Raw genomic sequence first — 14,098 nt, 5'->3', positions numbered from 1 at the left:
AAACTGATAAAATGGAATTTCTTATGTGGCTTCTCCAATCTGACTCAGAAGTCATTTCCCATAGAAGAGTTCCAAAGGTATTTTGAATGATGGCACCATCATTGGAGTACGTGTTTATTCTCCCAGGGGGACAACGTGGAAGGATAGTACTCATTTAGATGTATAAATTCTGGTTTGTTTGCTTTTAAAATGTCCAATTATTTTTATTCATGACTCCTCCATGCTCTTTTATATCTTTTTAATGCCTATCTGCAGATTTTACTTAAAATAAATGTAGTGTTGGGAAAAATACCTTTGAAATATCAGGTTTGAGAAAGTCATTTGCAATTAATGGAGCTCAGATAATATTAAAAGTTCCTACTTGTGAGAGGTGTAAAGTAAGTTTCATGTGGAGTGTTGGCAGGCAGGCAGATTTGGACACCTTGGTACTAGAATTGGTCTTGCCTTGTCATATCAAGAAAATGTGGGTAAACCACTTAATAACACCATTCATTAATTCTTTCTTTGCTCATTTGTTTAATCCATTTTTAAAACTTAAAATGCTTTTATGTTCTGATCAGTTTGAGGATTCTAAAAACTGATAAAAAGCAGTCCCTTCTTAAAAAGTGCTTATAAGTAGAAAAAATTAGGAACTTTTCAACATTAAAATGAAAGAATCCTAACTATCCTACTTATATTATTCATGCAGTTTGAGCATGTGAAACTGGTTTATTAATTCTAAGTTGCTATCCATGTATATAGGTATTAACATGAGACCTGTCTTAGTCTATCTGAGTTGCTTTATAAATTACCACAGAGTGGGTTGTTTAGAAACAACAAATTTGGTTCTTACCAATTGTGGAGGCTGGCAAGTTCAAGATCAAGGCACCAGAAGATTTGATGTCTGTTGAAGATCCTCTTCCTCATCACAGATGGACATCTTCTCACTGTCATCACATAGTGAAAGGGGAGAGGAAGATCTTTATGGTCCATTTCATAGGGACACTAATCTCCTTCCTGGGGACTCAATAATATGATCACCTCAAAAAAAGGCCACACCTCCAAAATAAATTACACTAGGGCTTAGAATTTCAGCTGCAAATTTTTGGAGGAGAGCACAAACATTCAGTCTGCAGAGACCCTTTTAAAATATATGACACTAAATCTGGCCTGTTGCTCTAAGAGGTATTTTCCTCCTTAAGTGGTCATAGTTTCATTTGAAGTCCCTGGGAACACTGAGGTGGAACAAAGAAGAGGGAAAGAATAAAGACTTGGAGCTAGGCGTGATGGTGCATGCCTGTAATTCCAGGGGTTCAGGAGGCTGAGGCAGGAGGATCACAGTTTGAGGCCAGATTCAGCAATTTAGCAAGGCCTGTCTCAGAATAAAAAATAAAAAAGGGCTGGGGATGTGACTCAGTGGTCAAGTGCCCCTGGGTTCAATTCCTGGTACTAAAAACATTGTTTTAAAAAAAGATTTGGAATGACAGACAATGAGGATGGAAACATAAGAATGGTGGTTGGGTGGGTGTTATGTTTCATGTTGAATCACAAAACGGGAATGCTGACACAAACATGAGGCTTCGCATTAATGGGGAGTGGCACTGAAGCAGGGGACAAGAGACCTTCAAGTGAAAGGAAGGGAGATGGAGTGGAGCACAACAATGTGAGTGAATGACTTTCTGCTCTCAATTCCTTCTTTAAAATATATGGAGCTGCGTGTGATGGAACACGCCTGTAATTCCAGCAACTCGGGAGGCTGAGACAGGAGAATCGCAAGTTCAAAGCCAGCCTCAGCAACTCAGCAAGGCCTAAGCAACTCAGTGATACCCAGTCTCTAAATGAAAAACAAAAAGGGCTGGGGATGTGGCTCAGCGTTTAAGCACCCCTGGGTTCAATCCCCAGTACAAAACAAAGAAACAAAAATATGTGTGTGTGTGTGTGTGTGTATACTACTAATGTTTGAATATAGTTTGTCCCCTCTGAATCCCCTATGGGAATTTAGTCCTAATTGTGAGTTATCATCAAGAGAATGGAAACTTCATCCAACTATGGTGTTCAGAAGTGAGGCCTTTGAGAGATGTCTAAGATTATGTGAGGTCATCAGAATGGAGTCCTCATGACTGAACGCTAGTGACTGTGAAGAAGAGGGACAGAAACAAGAGGACACACATGGATTCCCTGTCTCTTATCATGGGATACTCTATGTTGTTTCAGAACTCAGCTAGTAAGAAGGCCATCACCAGATACAGACCCCAGAACTTCGACCAGAGCTATGAACCAAAATAAACTTTCTTTGGTAATAACTTACCCAGGCTTTGGTTGTATTAATAACAACAGAAAATGTATGAATACAGAAAAATAGGTCTTGAGAAGTGGGGCTATTACAATAAATGAAATGAAATAAATACATGAAAATGTGCACATGGTTTGGAACTAGATTATGGGCAGATGTTGGAAGAGTGGAGGAGCAGGTCAGATAAAGCCTACAAGGTAATAAGAAGGACGATATGTGGGATTCTTGTGAGCTTAGAAGACAAAGAGAAAGGGGAGTAGATTCAGAGGATGGAAATGAGGATCCTATTGGAAATTGGAATAAAGGCCATCCTTGTTAGACCAATGCAAAAATTTAGACTGCCTACGTGACCTAGAGATTCACAGAAGGGCAAATTTAAAACGATGAAAAAAATTACAGAACACATTTCTAAATATAATATAGAAGAAACTATATGGATGTTTTTGGTTACTTTTAGCATGATTCAACAGCAAAGGGAAATGAAATGGAAAGGTTTGGAAAATTCAGCCTGACGACTGAAGGAGAAAAAGGAGAGCTTATAAGGTTGTGGCCAAGCTGCCATTCCTAAAGAGATTAGCTCCCATGCTAATTGTCCAGGCAATGGGTAAGAGGCCCAGCAGAAATCTCAGAAATCTGTCAGCCTGCCTCTCCTATCATAGACAAAGAGGCCTCCTCCGGCAGAATCATTTTAGAGAAGGGCCCTAGGTGACACTTCACAGGCTCATTACCCAGGACTGAGTCACAGTCCAAAGCTAATCACTGGAGAAGTTCCGTTTTATTTTAAAAATGCACACACTTATATAGGGCCGGGAAGAGGCTGATTGGTTGAGGCATGAAACGGGGTGAGAGTTGATTGGGAGAGCCTTGTTGCTGGGGGGTGGGGCGATGGTTGATTGGGTGAGCCTTGTTGCTAGGGGTCTGGGTGGGGTGTAGAGCGCTGATTGGGTGCGAGTTGGCCAGCAGGAAGAAGTAAAATCAGGAAGAGAAGCTCTGCCAGGGCCACGTTGGCACCTAATGGGGGGCGGTGACCTTATAAGGACTACCTCAAGATTCTATTCCTTGTTTTCTGGCAAAGCACTGTGTGGCTGCAGCCATGATTCAAGCAAGCCCAGGCACTGCTTCTGCTGATGTCAGACCTTAGTGGCATCCTTGTGATGCTCTTTTATCAGGTATGCAGGATGCATGAGTATGGAGTTATTGCTATTTACAGTGAGATTTCCAGGGAAAGCCTAAGAGGTCAGGCAAAAATATTCCGGCAGGGTTGGGCTCCTGCAGAGATCCCCTGATGGGCAATGCTACCTAAACTGTAAGAGTGAAGTCTTTGTGGGGACCCCATAAAGGCAGAGATACCAGCAATGAGAATCATTCACCCAGGAAAACTGCAGACATCCCCATGCCATCTATGAGAGTAGCCACATGGACCAGAAAAACTGTGGGGCAGGGCTTCCCCATGCCTTTGGGCCTACTCCTCACTATAGTGTGCACAGACTTGGGAGTTTTAACGCTTCACTTCTACCCTGCTAAGTTTCAATCTTGTTTTGGACAGTTACCCCTTTCTACATTGCTATTTCTCCCTTTTGGGATATAAAAATTCAACCCATCACATGGTTATATCTTAGAGACATGCAACTTTTTAAAAAAAATTATTTTATAGGCTCACGGTTAAGAGAGTTTACCTTGAGTCTCACAGAAGACTGTGGACTTGGCTTTTGAGTGATGCTGCAACAAGTTAAGACTTTGGGACTTTTTGAATACATTTTGCATTGCATTTTGACATGAACCTTGTGGGTTAGGGGCAGAAGGCTATGTATGGATGTGGTTTATCTCCCAAGGGTTCATACACTGGAGGCTTGGTCCTCAGTGTGATGGTTTTGAGTGGTAGGGTCATTAACATGTGAGGCCTAGTGAGAAATCCTTAGGTCATTGGGACCCTTCTCATGAGACGGTTGTTATAAGTGCAAGCCTGGTTCTCTCTGTTGCTTGTGGATTTCTATCTGGTAATATGACCTCTTCCTCTCACTTGCACTCCCACCAGGAGTTTTCTATGACAGATAAGCCAGTACATGTGAAACTCTTGAACCTCCAGAGATAAATAAACCTCTTTACTTTTCAAAGTACCCAGCCTTGAGTCTTTCATTATACTAACAGAGAGCAAACAAATACCTAATCCTTATTATCAAACAGCAGAGTTTGGTTTCTATAACTCTCAAGGATATTTCAGTTGCAAGGTATTAGTAACAGAAATCCACCCTAAGGTGATCAAGGAAAAATTGTGTTTATTATAAGGATACAGAGAAATCTCACAGAAATCATTGTAGTAGTAAAAAGCTGGAATTCGGAAAATAGAAAATGATTAGGCTACTTCTCTCCTTTTCATTTTTCTTCTTGTCCCCTCCCCTCCCTTTCTATCTCCTCTTTCTTTCCCTCTCTTTTTCCCTTTCCTTCTGCTCTATTTTTATACTGAAGCCACATGACATCTCTTCTCCAGCTCTCTCTCCTCATCAGCCTCGTTCTTTTCACTCTACAGACTGATGTGCTGTTTGTATGTGAGCTTCCACATGCTTGCTCCAAAATCTATGGGCTTTCCTCAGCAGTTAAGGGTCTGGGCTGTAAGACTGGAATGTCTGAATGCAAAGACTGAATTTACTATTTCTATCTGTATCACTTTGGTCAAATCTAATAACCTCCACGATCCCCTCTTTCTTCATATGTGAAATGGAGGGAATAATATATCTACTTTTTACTGAGCTGTGGTAACAACAAAGTGTGTTAGTTTGCAGGAATGCTTAAAAGAGTGCCTGACCTATAATTAATGCTTTACAAGTATTATATACCATCATCATGTCCATTAATCTCCCCATTGAAAGTCAAGTCAGGATCTTTAGACAATTCCAGTTTTCCAAAGGGGACAATCTTTATTCAGTTCTGACACTACCTTGCTGCAAAAACTTGATGGACTCCCTTCCACTTTAAGCATGTCAGTTCCCTAAAAAAAGAAGTTGGTTGGACTTTATGCATTCAAACATCTCTGCTAATGTTAAGATTCTGTGATTCTATGAAATGGTTTCCTTTTAATTTGACAAATTCAGGCATGCATTAAATCTCATTTACTATGTAGATCCTGGTATCCTTTATAAATAATAGGCATTAAACTGCTAAGTTCCAAGAGCAAAGGTAAATCTAAATCAATGAACATAAATATATTCTCAAGTTCCCCACTCTGAGCTCTACTCTGGGAGGGGACAGGGAGATTAAATTTAGCTACATTTCTCTTAAGCTTTAAAACATAAGGCAATGATTTGGCACACCAAATACACCCTTCAATAAATATGCATTTGCTTAGAGACTGATGCAGTTAAGATAGAGACAGGCTGGAAGAATTAAAATGGAGAGAGATTAGCAAGAAGAAGTGAAGAGAAGAATGAAGAATTAACAATCTGCAGAAATTCTGTTAGTCTCCATTAGGAGAACAGAATCTGGCCATGTGCTGATCTGATTCTCCCAGTTGATGAGATTAGTAGACAGAGGTAAGTGTAAATAAATGTGACTACATTTTTCACTTTGCACTATGCTATTTGTCTCCAAAGGGCAAGAGTCGATCTTGACTAGGAAATTCTCTTGCTATACATATAACACCAGAGTACATTACCAACCTTGGAAAACAGAGAGGCAGCATACCAATTAATAAACTAGTTTAGAGCAATACTCCCTGTGGTGGGATTTGCAGAGCTGCCAAATTGAAATCCTTCCAGTTAACAAAAGGAGACACTTCACTAGCTAAAGCCAATAGGGGCTCCTTTCTCCGACCAAAGCTCGTAGCTCCACAAGGAAATGAAAGCTATCCATCTGGAGACTGAGAGGGTTTATATGTGGAGCGGTGGTAGGGGCTTGTATATTCTGAGTGTTTTCTAATGCACTTTAGATTAGAAAACTCAGGAAATATTTGAATTTTCCATAATGCTTTCATTATGAGAAACTAAATGCTTAAATTTGCTGTCCTTATTTAGTCATTGATAGGTTATCATGTCCGAAGGAAACTGAACTCTAAATGCATGTATAAAATAGTTCAAAAGAAGGTCATGGTTAATGGAAACAGTGAAAGGGATGTTGTGGTAACTATTTTAAAAATATAAGTCTTGTTTTTACTCTTCCTAAATATATAATATAAGCACCAATCACATATTTTAAATCACTATGTTAAAATGTGTGGGGAATAATTGCTTAGTGGGTATGGAGTTTCTTTTAGGAGTGACAAAAATATTTTGAAACTAGGTACATTTGGTAGAATCACAACACTGTGAATTGACTAAATGCTACTGAATTGTTAACTTTAAAATGCTTAATTTATGTTATGTGAATTACATTAATAAATAACAAATATATTACTGGGTATTTTTAATAAGTTTGTGTTTTCTGTTTTCTCTTGTGTATTATTAAGTCATTTTGTAGTTCCTATAGAATCCTATAGAATCATTCTCTTGTCAAGGTCCCTCTGGAAGCTACATCTGGTCCCTTTTCAATACCTGTCTCCATAAGCATAATTTAAAATGGGCCTTTTATAACATTGCTGAAGTGATATCACTACTTCTTTTGTGAGTGGCATTTACGTGACACACGGGATTTAACATTTTTCTTCCCCTGATGTCTTAATGATTAATTTGGTGATAGATGCTGGTTTAATCCAGAGATGTTGAAGCAACCCTGAGACAGTATGTTAAACTAGACTGGGGTTGCTAGATCTGTGGCTCATTGGTAATAAAAACTCAGGGCAAGTCCTATCTCTTTTCTAATATTTGATCATTGATGCAATAAGGAAATGAACTAGATTCTAAGAACCTTTCCTTTTCTAAAATTAAGAGATTATATAGCCTATGTAAATAACCTCCCAAATCCAGCATGAGAATAAATTAGTTGTAAACATCCACTGTATGTTTTGGATAGGGATTGGCATTCTTAAATACTTGAAGTGGTATGGTTCTTACTCTTGTTGATATTTGATGGCATTATTACAGAGCTAAAGCAAAATTAAGTTCTAGATTGTTTGGTACAAACTACAGCTCTTCAGGGGATCATAAAATATAAAAAATGAATGACTAGAGGCATGGATTCTGGATGGGACAGAAATTGAGCTACAAATAGAATGAAGCATAAGTACTTAATAGGCTACAAAAAAGGGTCAATTTTACCTACTATATAAGTGAGAAAATAGAGGCTCAGTGTTTAAAACAATTTTCACAATGTTACATAGCTTGTAAATGATGAAGGTGAGATTTTAACCTTGTCCTATGTATTGCCGAGGACTCTCCACTTAATACTTTTCTTCTTGTATTTTCGGTCTTTCATTTTACAAATATATTTAAAATCCACTATGTGTCAGACATCATAGTAAACTCTGAGACAGAAAACTATGTAACATGTAAGTCATTCTTCCCTGATGGAATTCACAGTCTGGTAGAGGAGATGGAAATTAAACAAATGATTATAAAAATTAAAAATAATGATTACCTCCATGAAGAAACACTAGAAGGTATTAGAAGAGAATATATTGGGGTCTATCTACTTAGTTTCATTGGGGATTCTTAAGGCCTTTCTTAAAGAAATGATTCTGAGACATTAATACAGGTAGAAGGTAGGCATGGAAAGCCAGAATGGGTAGCATGTATGAAGGGCTCATAACAAATAAAAGTTTCACTCCTTTTAGAAAAAAAGTTTCACTCCTTTTAGAAAAAAAGTTTCACTCCTTTTAGAAAAAAAGTTTCACTCCTTTTAGAAAAAAAAAAAAAAGTGGTTTAGCTCAAGTGCAGAGAGTAGATGGTAAATAACCAAAAATATATATGTAAAGATTCATATCATTGTGAGGACACTTGACATCCTGTGATATGCAGTATTTTCTATTAATCCAGTAGTGGTTCCTGGATATCAGTGGACACTATGTGGGATTCTAAGGTGCTTATATTATAGACTCTTTTTGTCTTACTTTGCTCAGCATATTGTCAGATGATTTTGTAGTTTGTTCATTTACATTGTTGTGCACTCTTCCAATTTTTCATTATATGACAGTGTATTCATTTTACTTGTTGATGCATATTTGGAAAGTGTTCTAAAGTGGTTATATCAATGTACATTTTTACCAGCAATGCATAAGGATACTGATGTCTCTATCTCCTCATCAATATTTGTAGTTGCTTGTTTGCATTTTTTATTTTAGCTGCTGTGATGTACAGTGGTATCACATTGAATTTTAAATATGCATTTATTTAATTAATAATTCGTTTAGGTATGAGTTTTAAGCATCACATAATGGTTGGCCTTTTGAAAATCCTCTTGTACATTCCCATTTAAGCTTTATTTTGTTTCTATTGGAGTTTTCCTTTTTTTCTTTTATCTGTTTTCTAATATACTTTGCATTCAAGTCCTTGGTTGGATACACACATTGCAAATCATTTCTCCCACTTTGCAGCTTATTTCTTCATTCTTTTAAACATGAATTTTGTATAACAGAAATTCTTAAGTTTTTGGCTGTCCTAGGAATGAAAACTAAGGAATTATGTATGCTAGCAATTGATCTACTACTGAGCTGTACCCCCATTCCAAAAATTTCTAGTTTTAATAAGGTACAGTGTATAGATATTTGCTTCTGTATGGAAAATGTTACCTGTGTTCTGTTGAAGAAATCTTTGCCTACTCCAGATTACAAACATATTCTTTTCTTTCTCATATATATATATATATATATATATATATATATATATATATATAATGTGTGTGTGTGTAACATTGAATCCAAGAGCACTTAACCACTGAACCATATCCCCAGCCTGTTTTATGTATTGAGATAGAGTCTTACCAAGTCGCTTAGGGCCTCACTAAGATGCTGAAGCTGGCCTCAAACTTACAATCCTCCTGCCTCAGTTTCCCAAGGCTCTGGGCTCTCAGATATTTTATTGTTTGAATCTTTCATGGTTAGATTTATGATAGTCTTGGAATTTATTTTGCTTATCTAATGACATAATTTTTCAGGTGGACTTTCATTTGGCTTAGCATCTTTTACTGAAAATACCAACGTTCATCCACTATATTATATTGGCACCTTTGCCATAAATCAATTCAACCTATATGCACAGGCCAATTTCTGGACTCTTCTTCATTGGGTCATTTTTCTATTATTGCACAAATACCACACTTTCCAAATTATTGTGGATTTTCAATTCTTGCTTTCTAGTAATATATTTACTTCATGTTTAATTTTCTTGGTCATATATTAATATTTGTAAGTTTGCCCCACTGTATTTTCATATGTTATAGAATTATCAATGACCCCCACAACTTGTAAGAATTTTTAATGAAATATCATTGAATTTTTGGAGAATTTGCACCATTGAGTCACCTCCCCACCACCCAGTGCTAGGGATTGAACCCAGTGCCTCACATAGGCTAGACAAGCTCTCTACCACTAAGCTACATTCCCAGCCTAAAATCTAGTATTTTTATCCTTGAAGGTGGTATATCTTTCAATTTATTTGGTATTTATTAATTTATCTCAAGAGGGTTTTTTTTTTTTAAGTTTTTTTGTAATTGTCAGTATATAAGACAAATATTTTTAGCCTGGGGTTGTAGCTCAGTGGCAGAGCACTTGCCTAGCATGTGTGAGGTACTGGGTTCAATTCTCAGCACCACATAAAAATAAACAAAGTAAAGGCTTTTTGTCCATCTACAACTACAAAAAAATTTTTTTAAAAGACAAATGCTTTCATTAAATTTATTAGTAGACATTTAAGCTTCTAAATAGCATCTTAAGTAACATTTGATTTTAATTTTCTATTCATTATTTGATTTAAATATACAAAATACCATTGCTTTATTATCAATATTGACCTAACAGCTAGCATTATTTTCAAATTATCTTATTAATTATTAATTCTCTTATTAATTCATAGTCATCCTTTGGATTTTCTATGAATGTATAATCACATCATCTACAAAGAAATTACAGTTCTATTTCTTTTCTCAGTACTGATGACACATTTATGTCCCCGCTTCTTGTACTGGTGAAGACCTTCAGTAAAATGTTAAATAGAACTGAGGCAATAATTGACTTCTTGTTTTAGTCCAAATATCATGGTGAATGTTTTAGCTATGTCACTATTAAGTTTGAAATCTGAGGTGTGTGTGTGTGTGTGTGTGTGTGTGTGTGTGTGTGTGTGTTTTGTACACACTCTTTTCAGAATAAGGGAATTCCCTTTTCTAAAAATATTTTTTAATTGTAGATGTACACAATATCTTTATTATTTATTTTTGTGTAGTGCCGAGGATTGAAGCCAGTGCCTCACACATGCTAGGCAAGCGCTTTACCACTGAGCTACAATCCCAGTCCCAAGAATTCCCTTTTATTTCTCCATGTATAAGAATTTTTGTTGTAAACTATTTTGACTTTTATCGAATACCATTTCTGAATCTACAGAGATTTTTTTTCCTTCTTTCTAATTTTTTTAATGTTTAATTAAACTAATAGTTTTTGCAATAGTTATCAATGCTTATATCTCTAGAATAACAGCATATGCCATTGTATCATTCAATTTTTGCTGATAAATCTACTAATATATTTTTAGGGTATTTGCAACTGTATCCATAAGACATAATGGGATTTATTTTATTTTCTAGTAATATTCTTAACAAAATCAGTATTCCCATTGTATATCCTTTGCAATGTTTGCACAAAATTGTTTCTTATTCCAACTCAAAACATTTAAAATAATTCACTAATGAAGTCATATGAGACTGAGCTTTAGCTTGTGGGAATACTTTTAAGAACAAATCTAATGTCTTCATGGAAATTCAGATTTCCTATTTCTTCTTTTCTTTCATTAAGAAGTCTGAAAGTTGACCTAATAATTTGTTCATTTTGTCCAAATTTTCAATATTGGTGTAATGTGCATGTCTTTGTATCATCTTGCATATTCCTTCACTTTTATTACTTATACTACTTTTTATTATTTCATTTCTACTTCCATTGGATCAAATTTTCTGCTATTTACCTAACTTCTTGAAATGGATACTTACTTTACTTTCAGCCCCCCCAAAATATATACATACATACATATAGTTTCCTATAGATGCCATAAAAATAACACACAGTAGTAAACAACAGAAACTTATAGCTAACCAAGCATTAAAATTTGCATATTTCTTACCTCTGCTTTTCCCTGACAAAAATTTGGTCATTCCTCTGTCCTGCTCCAGGGTCCTTTGACTTGCCCTGACACCTGGGCAAGCACTGAAATGCAGAACATGGCTTCCTATTAGTTGATCCTGAGAATTAGCTGACTATAGCAATACATATTTCCTGTAAAACGGTACCAATCATGCAGTCTGTTCACTCATCCTCACATTCCCAACTTCCACATATTGTTTAGCCCTCCCTATATCAGAGAAGTCTTTCTGTGATTTCAAGATCCTTGCAGATTTCCAAGATCAGAACATTCTGTCTAGTCATTTTGATTAAAGTCTCTCTTTACATAAGTACAGATTAGTGTTTATTTGGCAATTTTCTGGTGACATGACTTGAAGTCATGCTCTCCCCTCAGATTGTATTGTCTTCACCAAGGTATTTATGTCAGCTTTTCAGACTCTTTTTGTCCTTTCTGTCTGAGAAAATTTATAGTCACTGAGGTGACTCAGAAGTCCTAATCTAGTGCTCCATACATTTATCTGTCAGAGAATGATAGGCAGTTATTTGGTTTTATTAAATAGGGTTCTTTTAGTAGGTCTTTGTTTGCTGTAGCAAGAGTGTTCCCGGAAGTAGTCTTCCATGGAATTTTTTGGGGGGATTAAATCCCTGATTATCTCCGTTGGGCAGGACTTTTCACAGCTGTGTTTTGAGGTCTCTTATGTTTTGACTATTAGCCTAATTCCATGGCTAATTCTCGCTTCACTGGGTTTCTCACTTACTCCTTCCCTGCTAACTGTATGATCTCCTCTGTGGCAAGAATTTGGTTGAACATCTCTAAGGAAGGCAAAAATTCATGAAGCATAATTTGGAATGTCAATAGCCTTTTTTTGAGAAACTTAGGGTCTTTGCAAACTGGTTCATTCAAAACCTTTTCCTTCTTTCATCTAAAATCCATTTCTTGCTTCCATTGATCCTTTTTCCTCTTTTTCAACATCTTACAATTTCCTTTCAGCTCCCTTGAACCTTGCCCCACTTTAACATCCCTACCTCCTCCACCTGTTATTCACTCCTTTCCTATCTTTCTTTTCCTGCAACAGACCTACCAGTCCTTATGGCCACCAGACAATTAAGACCTCCTTGCACCCACTGGAGCCTCTTGAGGGGTTAAAATACTCTAAAAACAACTATTTACTGCTGAAAAAGCTAAGTGAATAGACTGCTATTTATATGGGGTTTGGATACACCCAAATAGCTACTTGGTGTCTCTTCAATCTCTCACCCAAAAGTGAGTCCACAGTCTCTTCAAGATTACACATCAGGGAAAAAAATATCAGACACTTCCACAGTTATTGGTGTGAACACATTAGCCTTCATAGTCAGTAGATAACTTCAATTTGTCCCGTTGGTCAGAAACCTGGTAATTGTAAGCTTTAAATCCAGTTTATGGAGCTAACTGGTCTAAAAGTGATTCCTCTACTCCAAGGAGGATACTCACTTTGGACCTTCCCTGACTCCCAGAACTAAAACTTTTACAATAGCCACTGCTAGGTGCCATCTTGATGATAAAAAAAAAAAAATAATAATAAGAAGAAAATAAAATACAAATAAGGAAACATTACACCTAATACCAGAGAAGTAGAAAAGATTATAGGATACTATGAATAATTGTAAGAGAAATGAAGAAATTCCTGTACACATGCAATCTACCAAAATTGAATCAAGAAATTCTAATTAGACTAATAATGAGTAATGAGATTGAAGCAGTCATTTAAAATCTCCCATCAAAAAAAAAAAAAATCCAGAAACTGATGACTTTATTGTTGAATTCTACAACACTTTTAAAGAAGAACTAATTCCAACATTTTTTAACTATTCCACAAAACTGAAATGGAAGGAGATCTGCCAAGCTATTTTTATAAGGCCAACATCCCCTGCTACCAAATGAGATAATGATACAACAAAAAATGAAAACTATAGACTCATAATCCTGATGAACACAGATTTTAAAATTTTCTACAAAATACTAGCAAACAATTTAATCATGTATCAAAAAGATTATATCAGGTGGAATTCATTGCAGGGATGCAAAGATGGATTAATATATGCAAATCTGTAAACTTGATTCAACACACCAAAAGAATAAAGGAAAAAAAAATCAACATCTCTTCATGATATAAACTCTCAACAAATTTGGTATATAATGAACGAACCTCAAAAATACTAAAGGCTATGTGTGGAAAATGCAGTCAAGGTCATACTGAATGGTAAAAAGCTGAAAGTACTTCCCATAAGATTGGGAAGAAGGTAAGATTGTCCAGTTTCACCACTCTTATTTGACATGATACTAGAAGACTTAGTAAGAGCAATTAAACAAGAGAAGAAAATAAAGTACATCAGAGTTGGAAAGGAAGAAGTTGAATTATTTTTGTTTGCAGATGACATGATTCTATACATAGAAAAGCCTAAATATTAGAACTTATAAACAAAGATGGTAAATTTGCAAGATACAAACAGCATACAAAATCCCCAGTCCATTTTGTTATATTAATTTTTTAAGTTTTGAGAGAGTCTTAGTAAGTTGCTAAGGGTCTAAGTTGCTGAAGATGGCCTTGAACTTGTGCTCCTTCTGCCTCACCCTCCTAATCTTTGGCATTATA

General features: G+C 36.2%; 1 long non-coding RNA gene across 1 annotated transcript in view; it reads right to left on the bottom strand.

Moving 5' to 3' along the window:
- Positions 1-824: 824 nt before the first annotated feature.
- The window catches only part of LOC306652011, a 28,394-nt gene continuing 15,120 nt past the window's right edge, over positions 825-14,098 (bottom strand). The window contains exons 2-3 of the long non-coding RNA XR_013761290.1: positions 11,464-11,546; positions 825-926 (exon numbers count right to left, since the gene is read on the bottom strand). This is a non-coding gene — a long non-coding RNA (uncharacterized lncRNA). The remainder of the gene's footprint in view (positions 927-11,463; positions 11,547-14,098) is intronic.

This window comes from Sciurus vulgaris (assembly GCF_902686455.1).
Source record: "Sciurus vulgaris genome assembly, chromosome: X".
NCBI lineage: Eukaryota > Metazoa > Chordata > Mammalia > Rodentia > Sciuridae > Sciurus > Sciurus vulgaris.
Note: the sequence above shows the minus strand (reverse complement) of the source record. Positions and strands in the feature narration are given on the sequence as shown.